Source organism: Haemorhous mexicanus, chromosome 10 (genome assembly GCF_027477595.1).
Source record: "Haemorhous mexicanus isolate bHaeMex1 chromosome 10, bHaeMex1.pri, whole genome shotgun sequence".
NCBI classification, from domain to species: Eukaryota; Metazoa; Chordata; class Aves; order Passeriformes; family Fringillidae; genus Haemorhous; species Haemorhous mexicanus.
Window position 1 is genome coordinate 14,167,098 of NC_082350.1, and position 22,326 is coordinate 14,189,423.

The following is a 22,326-nucleotide window of genomic DNA, read 5'->3' on the forward strand; positions in this document are numbered from 1 at the left end:
GGTCCAACAATAACCTGCTCAGGGCAATGAACAGATTCAGGCTTTTTGTGGGCTGGTTTCACAACAGAATCCCTTCACCAATATACAACCGAGTGCAAAAGCAGAGAATTGGGCTGAAGTTAATAGCACTCAACAAAGCTAATAGTCCTCTTTGATAAAGAGGAAAAATCAGAAGTACTTTATGGTTTCTAAACTTAGCAAAAATCAAAGAAAACCTTTTAGCCAAATGGGTGGAAGGTGCTAAAACAGCTTCAATTTATCTCTCACAGATCTTTACACAGGTTTACCAAACATCTGCAGACTAGGACAATTTTAGTCTTAAGAATCTTCATTAAAATAATAACCAGGGAACCTCGTGACACTTCAGCTGCAAGGGAATAAGATTCCAAACAGTATTTTGAGCAAAACACTGACTCAAATGTCTTTGAGATGTTCACATACTGGTTGTCAACAAGCTGTCAGCAACACAAACTGCTGGCAACTATCATCAACATTACAAGCTGAACAGCAGATCAAAGCTCTTGCAATTTAGATGTTCCAAGACATTCTTGTGATCGTTAAAAATAATGAAGCATAATGACAAAAGAAAACACTAATTCTCAAAAGTGAACAAAAACCCCAGAACATACGAGTATTAAACATTTTAAAAGTTTGAGATATCTTAAAATACAAAGCAGCATACATCAACAGCAGCCACCAAATAAAAGAGTAACAGCAAATAATGTTATTTGCATTAAGAGTCCAAGAAGAGCAACACATGTTAAATGTACATATGGTATTTCTACAGGGTTTTTTCAACTCAAAGTCAATCCTCCCAAAATGAAAGCTGGTGAAAAACTGCAACTACTGAAAGATGCAAGCACAAAATATGTTTGGTATCTTGAGAGTTAATCCTAGTGTCATTAAAAGATTCTTACATCTACAGACTAAAGCACAGTATCTCAAGTGCTTAAAAAAGAGGAAGGTAGAGGAGAATCTAAATTGGTCTGGAAAAATATTAATATGCCTTTTGCAAAGGATGCAGGAAATGCTCAGTGCAATAAACCTGTGGCTCCTGAAAGTACAACACAGGCTTTAGATGACAGATTAAAGTAAACAGCTCAAGCACCAATTTGGCCCTACCCATGCAAAATATGAGACACCCCTTTAAGTCTGCCTTGTTCCAAAGTAAGTGGTTTTTTGTGTTTAACCCACACACAGTAAGTCCTTCAGTGAGGAAACACCAACTAATATGTGCGTAAATCAGACCACCATACACATCCTCAAGGAGACCAACTAAGCCAGCAAATTCTGTAAAATTCAGCAAATTCTCTTCTTAGTAAACAACAAAAAGATACACTTTGGAGAGCAAAAATCAAGCCAACTAAACTTTCCCTGCTTTCAAGAAATTACTGTAAACCCCCATATTGTATAAAGTGCAGCAACCTTCACTGGAACTATTCCTGCCAATCTGATTTTAATAATTGCTACTTTGATTTCTAGCAATAAAATACAAAAATAAAAGTTCATAAGAAAGTCATTAGAAACAGCTGGGATAAAACTACAGAAAGAAAAGAATGCAACACACGTCCTCCAGTTGGCACAAAATGCCCATCTCCAAACACGCAGTGCAACACCTACCTTTCCTAAAGAGCAATTCGAGCAGGAGCCGTCAGACACCCAACCACTAGCAGCTTTTACTTTTGCTGTGCTTTTTGTAGGGCTCTTTTTCACACTGTCCCGTAGGTTTACAAATTTCCCTCTGTGTTTGGCAGCCACTGGCAGCGTGCAGGAGCTGAAAGGTGCCCGAGCGGCCGGTGCCCGCGGCGGGTGCCGCAGCAGCTGCTTTGGCTGCAGAGGAGCAGCTTCGTGAATTTCCAGTCTCGGGCTCCTCGCTGCCTCAGAGCGCTTGAGCGTTCCCATCTCACCACCATGAGTGCTCATCAAAGGCACAACACTGAGAGTCCTTTTGGAAAAAAAAAAAAAAAACCAAAACCAAAACACCCCCAAAATCCAACCTAAATGGGAAAAAAAACAAACCACCAAACAGCCAACCAAAAACACCTGCCAAACTATGGAGGGAAAAGAAAGGAAAATATTTCTTCCTGAGGAAGTTAAAAATATGTTTTCTAGATTATGGTCGTAGGAAGAAGCCCTACATGCTCTGCATTAGCAAGGTCTGTATGTTGTGTGCTGTTTCACACTATTTAAAGAGCACCATTGAACCACCACACAACAGTCAATTTGCTGGGCACAAATAATCAATGCAATGCACAAATTATTGAATAGAGGGCAAAAGTCATCTGACTATTATAAAGAAGCTCCAAAGGTTATTTCTCCCAAAACCTCCTTCAATCCCTTAATTTTTCTCCATTTTACCACCTCAAAACTTTTCCAAGGCTTACATCCAGAAATGTTTTAATCCTTCTGCTGTTCTGAATGCTTCTTGGGGCAGAAAATTAATTAATTTACAAGTAGTTTATGATGGAAAATATATCAATTGTGAGTGGGCAGATACATTGTACAAGATTTCGACATTAAAACGTCAAAGAAAATAAATTTTTAATACCACAATAATAACAAGAATTACTTTGTGTTAATAATTTCAAGTGTGGTATTTCCTTGAAATGCAGCAGCACCACAAAACCACAACTTTCAGGCACACTCTGTTTAAAATATTTTTTTCTTAACTTAAGATATTTAAATGAATATTCAAATGCGTGTTTTATTATTCATTCAATTTTTAATGCTAAGGATGCATGATCTCTATATTACATTTTTATTCCAATGTTCAAAACAAAAAAAGCTCCAAAATTAATTCTTCCCCCATTCCCCCCAAAAAGTAAAAAAGGAGAAAACAGCTTGATTTAATCCCATTGTTGAATATTTAACTTTACCAGCCTATTTTAAATTCTAGAAAAAGGGAAGGGTCAAAGGTCATTTCCCAGCATCTATATGAAAATTGACACCTAATGCACCTATATTCCCAGCCTTACAGAGGAAAGCAGTGGGCTCAAATCAGTGGCCACAGTGTTCCCAGCAGGTACACACAAACAGCATTGGCACAGCGTGCAGCACCTGCCTCTTGCCCAGTGGGTCTGTTCTAGGAATATGCTGTGGATCTGAATTTCTGGCACTGGGTATGAGAATGAAGGACACCAGCCCATAGGAAACAACGTGATTAGGTCAGCTGTACTGTATTTAGATAACATGGAGAGGTTTCATCAGTTCACAGCATTAAAACATGGTTATTCTCCATCTCACATTACACCTTCCTACAACAAATGTGAATTTTTAAATCATGAGTCAGCAGAATTTTTACACGCAGAATAAAAGAAGAGACATACAGACCTAAGTACAAGCATTTCCAGTTATTTATAGCATGAATATTAAGAGATAAATAGGTACTGACAGATGCTCCTCTAATCACCAAGAGCTGCCATGTCTCATCTTCTGTCCACAAAGGATGTAATCAAGAGCTGCCAAACGTTTCATTACTGCAATATTCAGAACGCAGAGACAGAAATGTTTTTGGCCAAAGACAGGAAACCAGAAATGTGTTGGCCATACCAACATCCTCAGACTTGTGCAGGCACACAGCAGGAATGTCTTTGGCCTGTGAAGCTGGAGGACTGGGTCCCCCTAACACATGTGGGCAGGTGCACCCAGGTTGTTCTGTTCCAGAGAGCCCAGGAGCCTATGGGGTTTGATACTGAAGGACAAAGGCAGAGATGAAGATAGAAGCATATTGTGGATGTGCATGAGGGTAAATAGTTCAAAACCAGCACATCATAACTTCTCCTTTGAGAAATGTCCACAGATGCATTAATGCTGAGCAGCTCTGAGGCACACTCTTCAGCCTGCAGGGATCACTGGGATGGAGCTGTCTTGGGTTGAAGCCCCTGTATCAGTATCCTCTTTGGCAACAGCCTGCTAAATGGCAGCTTTTGGAGACCACAAACATTTCTTTTCCAGAGACATTCAAGACTGCTTGAGGTTTAGCAGGATGCATTCATACAATCCATTTTACTTCCATATCAGTACCCAGCATGACATTATCTAATTACTATTAGACAATATTAATGTCTATTACATTAAAATGTAGAAAAGAAGCCAGAAGAGGGGCTTAGGGTATAAGGCTTTTGTCTTTCATGCATAATAAATCCCAAAATACATGATGTTCCAGATTCAAAAGGAACATTTTATTCGTGGAGACATCAACTTTGTTGAAAACACATAGACCAAGTAGCGTGTTGACTAAAACAAAAATAAATTAGCTTTTAAGAGTGCTAAGTAAGAAAACTGAGGGCAAGGTGGAGAGATGCTGAATACCACATTCTTGGAAATAGCTGTCTGGCTTCCTATATTCTCCTCCAAGCAGAAAGGGGGAAGACAATGCAAAAGATGAGGGAAAGGAATTCACATATCTGCAGTGTGCTTTCAGACCTTTTGATTTCAGTGGCAAAAGAAGTAACATTATGCAGCAGAAAACTGCTAAGGGTGTGATTTTTTTTCTGGTAGTCATCAGGCCTTTGGTCCCTGAGGTGATATCAATAAGGTATCAACAATTAAAAGAAAACAAAAACTTGAAGGCAATTGTAGTTCCAAAAGCAACAGTCCAAGCACCAAAACACAGTCAAGGAACAAGAGGTAGAGGCAAAATACCTCATCCACGCTGCCTAGTGTGCCTTGAGACTCTCCAGTGAAAAAGCTCAGACTGCATTGAAATTTCAGGGGTAGAAATGCCAGTATAGAAAATGACTACAGCATAATCAAAGTGTAGTAATGCTTATATAGAACAACCATGGTGAAAAAAAAATGAAAACATAAAGGGAAAAAAACACAAGAAAAGGAAGAGAAGACAAGACGAATGCTATTGAAATAGATTAATCAGATGTTTTGAGAGACATGGGGATCAGTCTGCCCAATTATATTCACATGTGAGGTAAAGGCAGCGCTTGCCTTGGAGTCACATTGGTAGAATAGAAGAACTCTTGCTGATGCCTTGAGAGGCTACCTGGGACAGAGGCTAGACAGTGTTAAAGGAATAAAGCAGGCATTTATTAAAAGGCCTTCTAAGGGTACACCTTGGGCAGTACCAGAGCCTGGCCAAGGCTACACCCAAGATGGATGAGGGTCATGAGTTTTCACATTTTTATAAGTTTTGGTCCATTTCCATATTGGGGTTAGTTGTCCCATTACAGCTTTAGGTTATCCAGTCCCATCCTCCCAGATTGCCCTCCTCAATTCCCTGTTTATACTTTTTGGGCCCAAAGCTGCAATGGCACCCTTGGTTCTCAGGCTGGAAAAAGATTGTTTTGTCCAACTAAACTCCGAAGAGAACTTGCTAACACTTTATATGAAGTTCAGAGTTATACACTAATGCAGTACAAAATCTGAAAAATATGAAAGCTAAAACTTAGACATCATTGCAAAGCAGTGGGACACATGCACAACCCAAAGCCAGAAAATGCAGTTGTATAACTGAAGCTGCACAGGTCTGGTAGATCATCTTTTGACTGCAGAAAGCAAGTGATGTCCACAGACTGCTTTAATTACTAGCATGAGCTGCCCTACTCTAATATCAAGTGCTAAGTGATTTTTCATAACCAGAGAGGGTTCAGGATCAGGTTGTGCTTTCATATTAAATACCAACTCTGAACAATTTGTTGCTAACACAAAGTTGAATCATCAATATTTTATTCTTTAAATTACCGCATCAAATATACAGTGCACACTTTGCAGCAATCTGTTAAAGTACCAGCAATCTTCTCTAAGTAGTTTTTCTTCAAGAGTCATTTTCTATCCACATTCTCTACCACCCACTCAACAGCTGAGTAACAACAATACTCATAGAAAGGGAAAATAGTACTAACATTTCACCAGCAATGTCTTCTGCAAAGGTCTTTTTTAAAGCTTTGGTGACCAACTTTCATGACTTCAAAAAGCAATTCTAATAGCCAGAAGAACACTCTAAAAATAATTTTGTACTTCACCCTTCCCCCTGCCTTCGAGCAGATACTACAAAATCAGGAACTTCTGTTAATGTGACTTGACTGATGAAAACAAGTCCATATTCATCATCTCTTCTTTAAAGTAGGAAATAAAATGTCTTCCAAACTGCACAAAAATTTAAAAGTAGTAAGAAACAATTTTGATCCAATAGCCACTGACAAAGCTGACTTTAAAAGGCATAGATTCTTTCTAGAGATATATAGGTTAAAGTCTGGCAGTGCAGTTTTATATCTCTCCTCTGAACTACATCCTAGAATGCCACAGGATATGTCGCTAGTGAAGTGTGCTATTTTCAGAACTTTGCATCCATCTTCCTCAAAAGTCAATACTCATCTCAAAATACCTTCAGGGATTATAGACTGTTTCACGGAGTCTGACAGTGACAAGAACAAAGCACAAGTGCCACTCATCCTCATTCCCAATCCATGCTATACAAGTGTGCTGCCCAGAGGATCTAACTGAACACACAATTAGCACTACACTCATGCACCACCTCTGTTCTATTCCTCCCTAAATCAGTGCCAGCCTGTGGCCTTGGCAGGTCCTTAGTACCATGATGTCAGTGACTTGTGTTATTAAGCTATAAATTTAAAGATATGCATATTTCTCCTGACTGTATTTCTGCACTACTTGAAACAAAATGTAGCTTCAAGAGCCTTTGAAAATGAAACATAAAAAAAGTACTTTCCTACAGCCCAAACTTTGGAGTTCTAAAGAAATCAAATCAAAACTACCACGTTTCATAAGAATTAAAACCGTATAGAACTATCTGAACATAAGCAATCATGTTTCAAGTCAGGTATTGAAGAATGTATCTGAATTTTGAGAACTGCACAGACACAAGCCCTAACTCAGGCCAGGCAGGAGTCCTGTCATTGCTGATAAGCCAGTCTAGAGAGCAAAATATGCTGAATACACAGAATGGGAAGCAGAACTGCCAAACAAGACAACACCACTAAGAGAAGAACAATTCACTAAGTTTAGTCAGGATGGCACCAACCCTTGGGTGGTTAGGATTAAGCCTTCCTAACATTCTGCACTGGTGCAAAGATAACTTTGGGTTTCTGATTTGTGTTACTGACTCCTGCCCCTTCCAGGGGCTCTCGTTGTACATTGCAAAGACTGATTACATGGTGTCCCAAGGATGAAGGAATAAATCCCTAGACCTCCACCTGGATAATATCCAGGTCCCTCCAAAGAGAGTTTGGACAGAAAGCACAGCAACAAAGAAGCTGAGTCTGAAGCCTGTCAGGGTCTGCCCACATAAGGAGGGGTAAGTTAGTGCACAATGGTTTAACAATGAGATTTTGAGGACAGGCAAGTTCACCTTGGAGCTGCAACATCAGTTCAAGTAAGTACTGTAATGAAGATATGAAGGTTCAAAGGTTTTTGGATCCCCAAAAGGAAAAGACATACCCACCCAGACCTTGTGGATGAAAAGGACTAGTCTGAATGCCTGTGATGTTACCTTGGCTCTCACTTTTTTCAGAGTGAACCACGGCTCTTGAAAATCTTACCTATGTGAGCAGACTATTTTAAAGACAGATCATTAGCATGTTAGATATTCTAAACTGTAGGGGTTATCTGGTTGCTTGATTTTGTGTTGTTGGGTTTTTTTTTAACTCAGTCAACAAATTGATTCTCTAACCTAGTTTCCTCCTCAAACCCCACAGCATTTTACAATGAACTCAAATGAACTTAAAACTCTGAACTAAAAACATAAATAAATAGCTTTGAAGGGGGAAAACAAAGACAGCAGAATATCAGCAAAATCACAGATGGTGAGAATGACCTGAACTGATTTGAAGACAAACACAGTGTGTATTTACTCTTTCAATTCTTCACTACAATCTCTATCTCCAAAAACAGCCTAGTGAGGAGCAATGTGCACCACAGCTCCCCAAGCCAAAGTAAAGCAGCAGTGACAGACAGACAATTACCTGCTGAGGTAGACTGTAGCAAAACTAGAGTTTTGTCTATGAGACAAATGAACAACCACAGGGCAGAAACTGGCAACCTGGACCTACAAAACTATCACCAATGCTACCACACAGTATCTTATGGTTGCTCAATGAGTAAAATTTTCAGGTGCTAAGAATCTCATGCAAATACAAACAGTCTCAACAGAACAAAAGTTTCAGCAACCAACCTGCTCTCTCTCTGGTAAGATCAAAAACTGGACTCTTGAAGCCTTGCCTTTTTATGTGAGGTATTCAGAAAGACTTTGCTCAAATTAATTTGTCCTGTCACATCTCTCAGGGACTGAGTTTAATCTCAGTCATATTCCATATCCATAACATAAAAAACGTACACAAAGTCAATATTAGTTTTAGTAAAACAAACTCGTGGCTTTTGTTTTTCAAATACTAAGCAAAAGTCCAATACTGAACCCTTTGCAGTAGGTCAGTCATCTGTATTCACCAAGCAGCTCAACACCCTCAGCTCAAAGCAGAATTGCAAGGCTTCTCATTAAATTCATAAGTGCTATTGAGAATGAATTTAATGCATTTAATTTGCAACTTAAAGCAAGGCCTAGAAAGCTCCTTTTAAACAACATCAGCCTTAAGAATAATAGCTTTCATTATCATGCTAATGCATCCACAAAGAAGCCCAAGCAGGGTTTTAGTATCAAAAAGAGCCAAGGCAAAGAAAAAACATATTCTAAGACTTCATTATAGAAAAATAATAGCAGCTCTTAGGTGTCAATATTTTAGTTTTTGATATTCACAGTAGAAAGGGTATGCTGTGTTAAGAAACTGAGATGTGATAAACCATTCACTCCTAGGAACATTATTAAATCAAAATGCAATGTTAAAGGCTGGGTACTGTTTACATGTTTCTCATAATACATAATTTGCAATCATTTTTCAATTATTCAGGAAATAAGTAAACCTAGACAGAATGCCCATTCTATTATTTCTAGTTAATTTAAATATCAAAGAAGTCCTATACCTGTCTAGCTCTGATACTGAAAAGTGATCTCACTCAATACTAGAAACATGTCAATTACTTGTCAAACTATCTCACTACTCTTCTCCAAAAGTTAACAAAACTTAATTAATTGGATTTTTTTTAATTCAGTATACCTTCAAGAACCATTATTCATAACATATGAAAACTTTGCACATGAATGTCATCTTAACTAAAGTGCAATCAGGATAAGAAACATTCAGGTTCACTTATAGCACCCTACTGCCCTCAAAGTACTTGAAGGACAGTCTGAAAAGGAGTAGTGAAGTGATCTGAAGCAAGTCAGTGAATCAGAGCTAGAGTTTCCCATTTTAAGTATTTATTATTTTATTGAAAACTGTATTAATCTATGAACAATCTATTATCTAAAAATATTTTTTAAGATAGACATATTTGCCCTAGAACACTAAGCATGAGCAGAACAGAACTTACCTCACATTAATGAACAGCAAACAGAAAACCACACCAGGAAAGTCATCTATAACAACCCATTAATTGAAATCCATTAGCTTTCAGGACATAAATGTCAATAAAAAAAGGGAAATTAATTACTTGCTTTACACTTAAACTGGCTTTATACTAAAGCCACTCCTTCATTTACAAAAGGCTTTGCACATAGCACTGGCAGTAGCATTTTATCTTGACACATGCTGTATTTTTCACAAACATGCACTGCTACTTTCACTCCAGCCCTGATGGCTTCTTATTGCTACCCACAGCTGCCAGCTCTGTTCCTCAGCTGGTTTCACTCATTCTCACACCATGGAGACCCTGCAAGCTGGGATGGCAAACTCAGCCTTTTGTGCTTATATCAAACTGACCAAAACATCAATTTTGCATGGCATTTCCTTGACTTATTTACTCTGGATAAAAGGAGTATCATCTATACTAACCTGAAAAAAGTGGGTAACAATAAATATTACAAGTAGCAGCTTAAGTTTCTCAGACTATCATAAAATATATGAAACAATGTAAGCATTTCTTGAGTTATGACTTCATTTCCATTCAGCTTTGGACTAATTGTGACAGGATACTAGCTTACACAATCATTTCTGCCTATTCCATTTAGTTAAGGTAATTTAAATACCTAATCTATAACACGGTTGAAATTTCAAATTCTTCATTGCCAAAAAAGTCTGTAGAAAGAATTAAGACAAGGGGTTTGACTTCTGAATTTACCATTCAGAAAAAGCAAAACAGGATTAATCAGACCTTCAAGAGTCCCAACGATTGCAAGAAAATTCTGCAGTTTCCTTTTTTATAATCTCCAACACCAACAACAATACATAACACATTTCTACTAATGTTTCAAGTCCTTAAACATTGAGAAGCTCAGAGACATCAATTAAATCTTTCAACAGTTTAAAGGAAAAAAAGAAGTGAGGTTATGGCCTGCATTTATTTACCTCCCCACCACAATTACTGAAAAAGCACTTACTTTCCTATATCCTCAGAACAAGAAGACACCAACCTTTAGCCACAGTTATAGCATTGGTGAGGCCATGAGAGGAGTTCTGAGTTTTTCAGGCTGACTTTGACAAGTGATGCTCCAAAGTTTGCACTCCCAGGCCACTGTCCAAGCTGCTTCTTGCCAAGATGCTCTAACCTGGCCTAACCCCTGTCTGCCTCTATGGAGGAAGGAACTAAAATAAAACAGAGGCAACAAAAGAACAGAAAAGACAAATCTGACTCTTCAATCCAAGGGAAGGCTATTTCCTTTAAAAATACACTGAATTCTCTTTCCAACACTGTCTTGCATTCAAAAAAACTTTGAACAAAATGCAGAACAGCTCCCATAACCCCAACTCTCCTCCCCTTCATTAGGCTACAAACAAGCAGAAGCTGCTCTTTGACTGTTGAATCCTTGCCACTAAAAGAATGCTGTCCAACTCCCATGAAACCTCATGGATTCAGCATTATGAAACACACAAGTCACCTCCAGCTCTTGGAATCCCTGTACTGGAATAGGCAGCACTCTGAAAGCTCTCACAGGAAATATCACAGCTCTTGGCCTGGGTTTATACCCTTCCCCAACCCTCTGCTCTGGCTGCTGCTGGAACCAGGGCAGCAGCTTGACAGAGAAGCCAGCAGTTTTCTTCTGCAGTTTCTCTTTTCCAATAAGCAGAAAACCAAGTAGAAAATTGTATTTTACAGTACATTCTACTTCATCTGATTATGGTTTCTGAAGTTAAAGGACAAAAATTGATAAAAAATGAACACTGCAACAAAGGTAAAAATGAATAGGTGAAGAAATAGGCTGAAACAAGAGAAAAATTAGCACTGAAAACTATGAAAGAAGAAAGCGAACTAACAGGCAAAAACAAATTAAGTGGTCATGCTATAAATATATAACTACTTACTTGCTTTGAATTTCAAGAACTAGAAAACAAAATGTATTTTTTGTGCTGGTTTCTGAGGCTCAAAGCCAAATTAGCAATTGTCAATCAAGTTTTTCAAGTCTTTCATTACTTGAATTTAAGTGACATCAGTAATGTATGGTAGAAAAATCAACACCAGACAAAACCCAACTTGCCAGCACTCCTGCCATTTCCTAACTGCACCAGAACACAAGATGAACCATCTGTGGTTCCAAGATGGGCAGCACTGGATCTACTGTACATAGGAAAAAAACTGTATAGAAAAAAAACCCCCAAGAATATTTCTAATTCAGAAATGCCTTAGGGCAGCAGCTGGGAATTCACCTGTTACTTGGATCATTAATCACGTTCTCTGAGACTGTTAATTTAACCATTAGTCCTTTCCAGATACATTTCAAGATTAATTCCTGCCACTCTGATCATCTCATGACTGACGCATCACTCAAGGGATGAATCTATCAGATTGCATTTCCTTATGAGACTTGGAGATTTCCAGCTCAGGTGATCATGATTGCTGAGTGACATCTAAAAGCCAGAAACTGAGATTCTATTCCCTGCATTTAACTTGCACTCTTGCCAGGCTTCCAAACCCCCTCTAGACATTTATTCTCATTCTTTTTTTTCTTTTTTTCCTAGTGTAATTTATTCAAAAACATCAAGTAGCACAGTGCACTACAGAGAGAGATAAATTATTCTGATAGCTTCACACAACCAGTAAAAGTTGCTATACTGGATTGAGAGCAAAGGCCCAACTGGTCAAGAGTCTTAGCAGCAGTAAAAACTGACAGATGGGCAAGTAGGAATTAGACATATGCCCAGTAATTTTCCCAGAAAACCACCTCAGAACCTGACAGTCAAGGACTTCCTGAGCCACTCTCTGTAACAGCTTTGTGCCACCTGCTCTTTGCAAATCCATTTAACTCCACTTTTGAGTAATTTTCTTTTTGAGCCTTGAAAAAGAGCATTTTGTCCACAGTGTTTTGTGACAGTGTCTTTCACAACTTCAGACAAAATTTTACTGGACAGATTTAAAATTACGTATCTATTGCAGAATTTCTAGTTGACAACCCTCTTAACTTCATTTTCATTTTATGTCTTTATCATATTTCCCTCAGGCTTTTTTTTCTGGTTTATTTTAAGTTATCTATCCTTATAGACAAGGAACAACTAGATTGTTCCTCTTGATGCTTTGTTACTCTTTTCCTTTTTACTTATGCCATATCCTGCCTAAGACAAGAAAAACAGAACCCCCCCCCAGATTAGAATTATACACAATAAATATACTCAGATCATGTTCTACGTTATTTGCCAGTACTTCTTTAATAATACCCAACATTTCATTTACCCTTTTCATTATCACATGGTACTAAGGTGACATTTTCATACAATCATCAGTGATAACTCCAAAGTCTCTTTCTGGAATTGAAATACTTCATTTGTAGCCTACCATATCCCTTTTATCTCATGGCATCATTAATTTTAACAGACTTTGATGCAAGAACCATAGTTTTCAAAGACTTCTGTAATTATAAAAACATTCTGATGACCACATGTTCCCATGCAGATTTTGATCTACATGGTCTCTGTTTTCAAAGATGTCTGAATGATCCAAAAGTCCATATTTTTCCATTATAAAAATAAAGCGACTTGTCTTAAGAATACCTATTTATCGCTCTACCTGTTAATTATTTTGTAATTATAGAAAATTTCCCAAAGTTCATACAATAAGGAAATCAAACTGCTTAGGTGCAGTCTAAGAAAGTAGAGCTTTGCTCCTTTCAAAATAGAATCATATGTGCCTCTTCAAAATTTTTGTTCTAGTAACTAAGACAGTTTAAACATAAGGGTCACACAGAACAGACAATTCAGCCAACTTAAATGCAAGTTTCATAAGAAATTCTGTATAAATGTCAGCTCCTATTGATCATGTGTTCCTGTTAACACATTAATCTAAGCTCTACTGGCACCTGAATCTAATTTTTCATACAGTAAAATGAGTAATAGGAAATACTCTGAGTCAAAGCTGGGACTGCCCTAGCTAGTTTGCTACTTGGAGATAGGCATCTACTTTGGCATTCTACAGCTATCTGGGAATATGGTTTTAGGTCTGTACTATCACCACCTTCATCAGCACTATTCCATGGTCTCTTTGCATAGCACTTGATTTAGCATCTAACTACAAGTGCTGCTCTGTAACGAGGCTCAATGTGCTCCAAGTCTAAAGAGCTTTTCTGCACACAGAATTCTGTACACAGAATTTTCCCTGCATTCATCTTTTTAAATTACAGAGTTTAAAGGGAAATTAAAAGCAGTTGCAAAGAAGTGCAATAAAAAGAGGGATTTTTAAAAATATATAATTTGCTTTCCAGCAGTTTACAGCTTTCAAAGAGCAGTTTAAAGCTATTATGTTAGATGATGGATCAGAGATTGTGATGTATTTTGACAGTCTCAAGTAGAAACTTTATTTGTCATCATACTTTTTACACAGGAAATAGTAATTTATTACCCTGATTTGTCAACTACATCATGTCCCACTAAGCTTCCAAAATGCTGATTATATTAGTACCAATCTTTAAAATTTTCTATCTTACTTGGAATACAGATGCCTTTTTCTACTAAATAAACAAGCTTTCTAGTTTCTGAAATCAATCCCTACATATTTATTGTCTGTGACCATATCATCTCCTGACTTTCCTTCAGATGAACTAAGCAGAGGTTCTTGAGTTTTCATTATAAAGCAGGTGATCCTGAATATCATCTACAGTTATAGAACATTTTTCTGAACACTCCAATCACTTATCATGATTTCAAAGTTATTACCCTACACACTACAGAGAGAATCCAGAGTTCCTTCTCTCTCCAATGGGAAAGCTGAGAGAGATTCCCTTCTCACCTGCTACATCACACTGGGTATTCAGATACAGTTAGTTACTAAGGAAAACAAGTACTATTTACTTAGTAAAATAAATTTGCTTTGAAGTAGAACTGTACCCCAACAGCACAAGCAATCTTTACTCCCCTCCCTGCTTTGTTATGAAAGGCAAACGTTACTACCTGGGAGCAATGGAGCACAGGCTCCTCAACTGACTTCTGCAGTCATCAGTCTTAGAGAAACAATTTTAAATAAGCAAATACACACATTGTGAGGCAGCACTGATAAAGAGAATAAAAGACCAGAAGCCAGCAGACTCATCCAAAACATTCCCACGGTACAGCAGTTTCCAGGAAGTACCACACAAAGCAGTGGGAAGAAAGTGAAGATTCCATCATCAATGAGAACTCCTGTACTATACCTGCATCCCATAAAATGTCTGAAGCCCTATTTAGAAGACTGAAATAGCTGCATAGAGACTAGTCTCCAATAACAACAATAATATACTAACTTCCATACGACTAAAAAACTGTTGGCAACTTACAGAACAACCCAAAACTTAAGCTGATTACAAGAACATGAAAAAAGTTAATAAGCAATTTTATTTTACCAGTGTTCTGGCATACCTTAAACGACTTTGTTCTGACTTTTTCTTTTTTTTTTTCCCTATGAAAAGTATGCAAAAGGAGATCTGATTTTAAAGAAATCATTGCTTAAATGTATCATTTCCAAAAAGACTGTTGCAAGGGACAAGAATATACAAAGGAAACACTTTAATAGAGCAACAGACTGAAAATTCATAAATGCCAAGATCAGCTTACAAGAGACAAAATGAGTCATAAGTGTCTGCTATCAGTCTGGAGAACACGTCAGCTCAACTACATCCTAATGTGCAGTTAAACACCAACAAAAAGAGAAGGGCAGCAAATGCACAACAGAAACAAGCTGTAGAGCAAGGCTGATGTATTAGACAAGTGGGTTATAGGCAACGAGATGAAATTCAATACTGACAACAAGTCACATGGAACAGCAATAAACGGCACAGAGACACCCTGAGGAATACCAAACTGGAAAACAAGTCCAGAACTGCTTTGGTTGGTGGCAAGGGGTTTTTTTTAAATTGTACAAGATAGACAGAAGGGAATCGTTGCTCTACTTTCAGAGGATTCTTTCAGTCCTCCCAAGTGTGCTCTTTTGATATTGAACTTTGTGTGTGCAGCCACAAAAACCTAGTACATGGAAGGGGGCCCCAGGTCTTTCAAAAGGCAAGTGTCACAACTGCACCAGTTTGAGCATCTTGGAGTTTCTCAGGAAATGAACCATCATGTGGTCAGGTGATCAGGCTGGTCAAATGGGGATTAGAACTTTAACAACTTGAGCACCTACTGCAGCAGCAGTTTCCAGCAGGTAACAACGGCAAATCTTCATGAGGTACAAGAAAATTTCTTTGGCTCAGGAGAGTCAGAAAGCACTACTGGTTTGTCTTGGAGTCCAAGCAGTTCCTGGAAAACCTCACAAGAGGTGACCACTTAAGAAGTCAGTGGATGATCCCAAGTAAACAAAGGTATAGTTTAAAAGATATTGCAGCTGAGTATATCAAAGATTCGGCAATATTTTTTCTCTTTTTTTCATTACAAACTACTTTCAGGGAGACTATTGATGTAATTAATTTTGACCTGTAGAGAATTGACTGCTGCTAATGCTATTTTGGGAAAGACCAGAAAAAGCAGATCCTCAAAAGGATTCAGGGACGCCTTGCTAGGTGGTGTGGTATTAACAAGTTGTCAAGTCTCAGTACTAAATTTGGCCTCTGTATAACATTTTCTGAGCTTCCATGACAGATGGCACAAGGTTATCAGCCTTTGCTGTGAAACAGGAATGCTCCTATCCATTCTGAAAGGAATAAAATGGAGGAACAGTGCCAACTGATCAGAAGGATTTCTCCTAAATTCCAAATGGAGAAACCTGTAGAGCGTTCTTGAAATCATCTACAGAACTATGCAATCTTCACTTGAATTAAATTTGGAAAGACATTTAGAAATAGCTATAAAGGAAGCATCCTTCCTCATGGGAGGAATGCATCCGCTGGGACCCCTCTGCTACAGAGCCATTACGTGATAAGCAAAATGTGAATTATGTGGTTATACCAATAAACAAGAATGAGACACTTCATTTCAATTGTACATGAGGAGGTTGATGCTTTCCTTGCATTGTCATCTTTTGTGGATCTGTCAAAGTAATTCAAAATTGAACTGTCTGGAAATGCTTCACAGTAGGATTATGCTTGAAGTTTAATAATCGGCAGCATGTTGAAATTAGTTTGAATTCTCTCCCAGGGAGAGGAGATGGACACATTCTTCACTCAGGCTTTCATGCCCATGTTAAAAAAGGAAAAAAAAAAGGGAGTTCAAGAGCCTAAATGCTTCAGTGAAAAATTTTTAGACTAATTGTTATTCATCAAGAGAAATTTAAATTCCTTCTTTGATTTGGAAAACAGATAAAAGCAGTGGCCCCAACAGAGGTTCTAGGAAAAAGAACCAAATCTTTTTCAAAAGATACTGCATAGCTGGTATGCACATACTGATTTCAATTTCTCTTTTTTAACAAAACAATTTCTCTCCTTGAGTTACTATAAATCTCAGAAATGCTGTGGACACAACATTTACCAGGACTCTGAGCTGGGTCTAAACTAGAAGTCTTAAATTGCACAACAGGATAACATGTCAGCTCCCAAACATGGATGCAGAGATCATTCTAAAAGACAAGGTCATGTTTTCTAAGAACATCTAAGAAGCTTCTGATGTATAGTCTTTAAAGTAAAGGAAATATCCTGCCCATCTAAAATCATAATTGAGAGTGCTCTTGACGTTGTGGACCAAAATAGAACAGGAAGAAGATGATTTTCACTTTAGATTCAGTGGTTCTGTCAGACAGTAATTTAGCTAATAATTGTATTAACTGAAACATGTACAGCAGCTTTGGCAGCAAAACAGAAATGCTACACTACAGGAGCCATGCTATAGCTGTTCAGTAAACTAACAGCTGGTGAAAGACAGACTGGCCTGTATTTGACTTTCAAAACACTTTGTCAATCAATACAAGCCTCAACTGTGAGGGCAACTATCACAATATAAAATAAATTAGGAAAGCTATATAACAGCCCTAAAGAGTCCTACCTTTTTCACAGGCTTCCATGCACTGGGCTTCATACAGCAAGTTAGTCCACCTGAGTTATTAGCTGAAGACAATGGATTAAGAAGGGATCCAGTGTCTGCCTTGCCTGAAGAGTCAGACTCTTGAGCACAGTGCAGGCAGAAAGCCCCAGTAGTAGCAGCAGCAGAACTCCAAAAGCAAAAAATTCTGTGTCTCTTTCTTTGTTTACCAGATTTCTGACTCATTCTGGAAAAAGTAACTAACTTTCTTTAGATACAATGCAACAAAAATATGAAGAAATTACGTTACCAACTCTGAGCAAGACAGAGCTGTGAGAGAACAGGAAAGAAAAGGTGGAACGTGAACCCCTCTGGCAGGAAGCAGTGCCTGCAGGTAACTGGAGCAGGGCTCAGTTCTTATCACCACTCCCTCAGTTCTTATCAGCACTGCCCTGCTGCAGGTGATTAGCTGAGGTAACAACCTGCACATGCCAGCACTGCAGTCACACACAGGGACACAGCAGAGCCCCATCACTGCACAGGCCTGACCTCAGCAGAGGGGGACCACTGCCCACAGCAGGGAACCAGCAAGATGCTGACAAAGTCTACATGGCTTTGCATGGGTCATGCCAGATATTCCTAACATTTATTGATACTATTATGATTTTTAAATTGCCTGTCTCTAAAATGTCGAGCAAATTTCAAAGTTTTGAGAAGTTTTCATCTCTACTGTACACGGAAAATGTTTACAAAATGAACCAAAGGTTCCAGAGAAAGTCCTTTGATGCTTTGGTTAAATTACCACAAACTTCCTGCTTTATGGCCTATTGATTGGAACACATATTAATGCATTCCTCTTACAGAATAAATTCATACTGCTTTTGTCACTGCTACAATACCGTCTTACAGAAAACGTGACCAGTGGCAGAACTAATTTACAAAATAAACTCATGCTTTTACAAATGTGTCATTTTACATAGCTTAACATCAAGAATAAGAAAGAAACTTAGTACAATAAAGCTCATGTTTCAGTTTCAGAAGGTGCATTGTTATAGAGAAAATCATCCAAAGCACGTACTATTTAAAGCTGCTTTCTCCTGCATTCATCACAATATTAGCAGGAACAATAAATAATACTTCAATAAATATCAAATTACAGGAAGGATAATAAATATTGTCCTAAGAAAGCAGTTTTTTAAGAAATACAGTAAAAGAGGGATTAGGGTAGAGACCTAACATTTTTTTTGTAATCATTATCTTCTTAACTGCCTTACAACACCTCTGTGTTGCTGTGTAATTAGGCATAGCATTTTGTACATGCTAGAACTACGCCCATAATACTCCAATGACCCTGAGCAATAGTCTAGGACTAATGACACAGTAAAACTTTTATCAAGAACTTAAAAGGAAGATACACTAAGTCAAGAAATTACTGGGCTCAAACAACTCACAAAAGCACTTGATAAGCTCTGAAATTTAAAATTAAGTTTTTGAAATGACTAAGTGGATTTAGGATGATTTTTCTGTCCTGATCCTTTTCATCTTTCCTAAAATATGTCCTAGAAAATAGAAATAAAAATGAGCGCAGGATATTCAAGGAGCTAAACAATTTTTCAGTATCACATGCTGCAAGTGTATGCTCAGTTACATGCTAAGAAAAGCCTCAGTGACTGCTCTTAGAACCAGTTTAATGACATGGGGCATTCAGACAAATCAGTTTCTGCATAAGTAGCACACCACGAGCCAAATACCAACAGTTAAAATGCCTTCTGAGACACGAGAGCTGGACTGACTGGCAAGAATAGGGGCTTCTCAGAACTCTGGAAAGACTTCAGAGAAAAGCAGTGATATTGATACAGGTATCATCCTTGATGAACTGGGCATATGTCTTGTTAGGACAGCACTTTAAATTACCCTGCATTTGTCATTGGTATGATGGTATATTTACTAGGCTCATGGCACAGTTGTTCACCCTTGTGACAGTACAAATTTGTTATATGCTTGGTTTTACTTTATACCACAGATTTGGCTTTTATTAAAGAAATTTAAAAATTTGCTGACAAAAATTGATGTATCAGCTCCCAATCAAAGTCCTTAATTCTTCCATTTGAGTGACTAACACAACATCACAGGGAATGAGCAGGAAGAAACAATAAAGGCCTTGAATCCCTCAGCATGTTAAATCTGCTTCCAGGACTCATAAAGAAGTCTGGTGTGGTTAGCTGGGCACCATGCACTTGGGCATGCATGCATTCTTTTGGGCAAAAACCAAAGGATAACTACAGCAAAAAGCAGTGCTACCATATCCATCATCACCTTCAGCCTTGCTTCTTTAGGATAATAAAATCCAAAGTCCTCTTACCACCTTGCTGGGACAAGGGTGACCCGAGCAGGTCCCAGAGAAGGACAGGTGTGACCCATCTCCAAAGTCATTTCCCTTTCACTGGAGATGGAGGGAACTAAGCTAGTATGACCAATTTATGCCATCCAAGAAAGCCAAGGAAATGAAGGGACAGCTGAAACTGGGGGCTTGGTAGCAGATTCACAGGGGAAGCAGGGGACAGCTACTTTAAAAACCACCAAATGATTCTGTATCTGTTGAAAATCACAAAGTCACAACAGTAAGACTCAATAAAGCCCACGATCACACGTAGAATTTCTACAGGCCAGGCCAGAGAAATACATCACATCTAATTCTTATTTGGACTCTGCAAATGTGATGACATTCAAATGATGTATCTCAAATGAATGAATAAAAGGTAACAAAAATGTTCAGAATTCTACAACACAGAACACAAACTGAACAGAACTGGAAAACAAAATTGCACACATTGAACAACCTCCAAGTGCCTTTTTCTCTCCTGAAGCTAGAACAGCTGCAATGGGTGGATAAGGTGCGAGCACAGTACAGCATCCTTCCAGAGGAAGTGGCTTCAACAAGCTCTTATGTTTTTAGTGTATGACTTCTGAATATGCTCATTAGCGTTTTTTTAACAACCACTTCAAAATATTTTATGTTTTTTCCCCTCTTTCTAGCCATGAACATGTATAAGCAGTTATTTTTAATGAAGAACTGTCAGAGCTATGAAAAAATCTGGCAGGCTTTCCCAGAGATAAGCAATCTTTTCCATAGCAGAAAAATAGAACAAACACTGTGATATTCACAGAACCATGGCTTTGGATTGAAGGGATCTCAGGAACTTTTCCTGGTCCAACCCTCACTCAAAGCAGAGGGTATTCCGTTTTTTATTTATGAGCAGCTTTCTAGGCCTGACTAGTCAGTCCAACTGCAAGCTCCACACATTCCAATTTTACTTCTTCAAGCTTTAAACAAATGAGAGCAACTATAATTTATATTCAGAAGGTTAATACTATATATTTTTACTTAAAAAAAAAAACCCCAGTATTTAAAAGCTATTATGTCTACCTAATACATCACTCGGAGTTGTATAATGACCCATTAGAGAAACTACAGGATCCAACTTCCACATCATGTACAAGATGCAACAAGAAAGTTAAAATTCCCCTCTAGGCTCTCCTATTCATTGTTTCATCCAAATTCATAGGCAAAAAAACCCAGGTAATAATAAGCAGACTTCAGAGGAAGTGCCAGTTTACCATCTTTGAACTGCTAACAGATAGAAATTATCCTAAGAGAATTACCGTGTCTGAGGGTAAGAATTTTTTCCTTCTTTTATAAGTTTTTGTACTATTTCAGGTTAAATCATTCAAGACATCTTGACTAATGATGAATTTCACTTGACAGTAGCAAAACAAACCTAATCTCCCATGGTTAAATAATTCTGACATTTCAGCATTGTTCCATAGGTCTTAGTCATATTTTCCCAAGAGATACTAATTTTCTAATGCCAATAAGTTTAAGCTTCTCTCACTGTCAATCTTAAGAAGTCATTCAAAAGCTACAGAATTAAAATTTAGCTTGCTTGCTTTTACCTGACTTTGAATGATGATTAACACAAACATCACAGAGAGCAGATGGACAGTGAAGCTGAAAAATGTCATGTTTCTCTTACAGACTGCACTATTGAATGTACTCCCTGTATGTAAGGGAGACATTCCTTCATCTGAGTATTATTAGTGGCCAAAAAACCTAGAAAGCTGTTACAGAATTGAATCTGTTGTTACCTAAAGATTTTAAATTATTTAATTCTTTTGATAAAATTCCTTAACCATTAAATATGTAGTCTATTTGATTTGGCATCTTACTAGAGCTATGGAATTGATACTTCTTAACTACGTTATTGCCCTCCAGAGCTAGGCAGCAGAATGCAAACTACATTTTCAATATTTCACTGTTTCATTAGGATATCTCATATTTAAAATTCCTGGAGGCTCAGCACTTGCAAAATAAATAGAAATCAGACCTCATTTAGTGTTTCCATTTTCATGCTTTAATGCTAGAAATTATACAGAGCTCTTTAAAATATGAAAATGAAAGCAGACAGAAAACGCCATCCATAAATAAGAGATTATATGAAATCATGCATATATAAATAATTGCTCTTTCTGACTAGCAAGTAACCAGAAAACATGCAGACACAATCACTTTAACATGTGGCATATTACCTGGGTGGAGCTGGCAGCAACAGAAATGCAGTCAATGAAGCCATGTCTGCGAGTGAAAAATGCCACAATCTGCTGCCACCGGGAAGGCTCAGCCCGTAACTCATCTGTGGAGCCTTTCTTTGCCCACTGCTTCTGCTTGGGGCCTACCGAGCTGTGGCTGGAGCCAGCGTTGCCTCGACTGGCGCGAGAATAGAGCAGTGTGTTATTTCCGAAAATGTAATTCATCTCTGCAGCTCTGCAGGTGGTTGCCAGGCAGTCTTAATTCCCTACCAGCTGCTGAGTGGTGAATGAGCAGGAAAAAAAAAAAAATGCAGATAGAATTACAGCAGCATCATTTACAAACCTGGAAAATAAAATTCTTGCTAGCTGATTG

General features: G+C 38.0%; 1 protein-coding gene across 6 annotated transcripts in view; it reads right to left on the bottom strand.

Annotated features, from left to right (window-relative positions):
- DLG1 (discs large MAGUK scaffold protein 1) overlaps positions 1-22,326 on the bottom strand; it is a 143,088-nt gene that overhangs the window by 55,737 nt on the left and 65,025 nt on the right. The window lies entirely within an intron of this gene.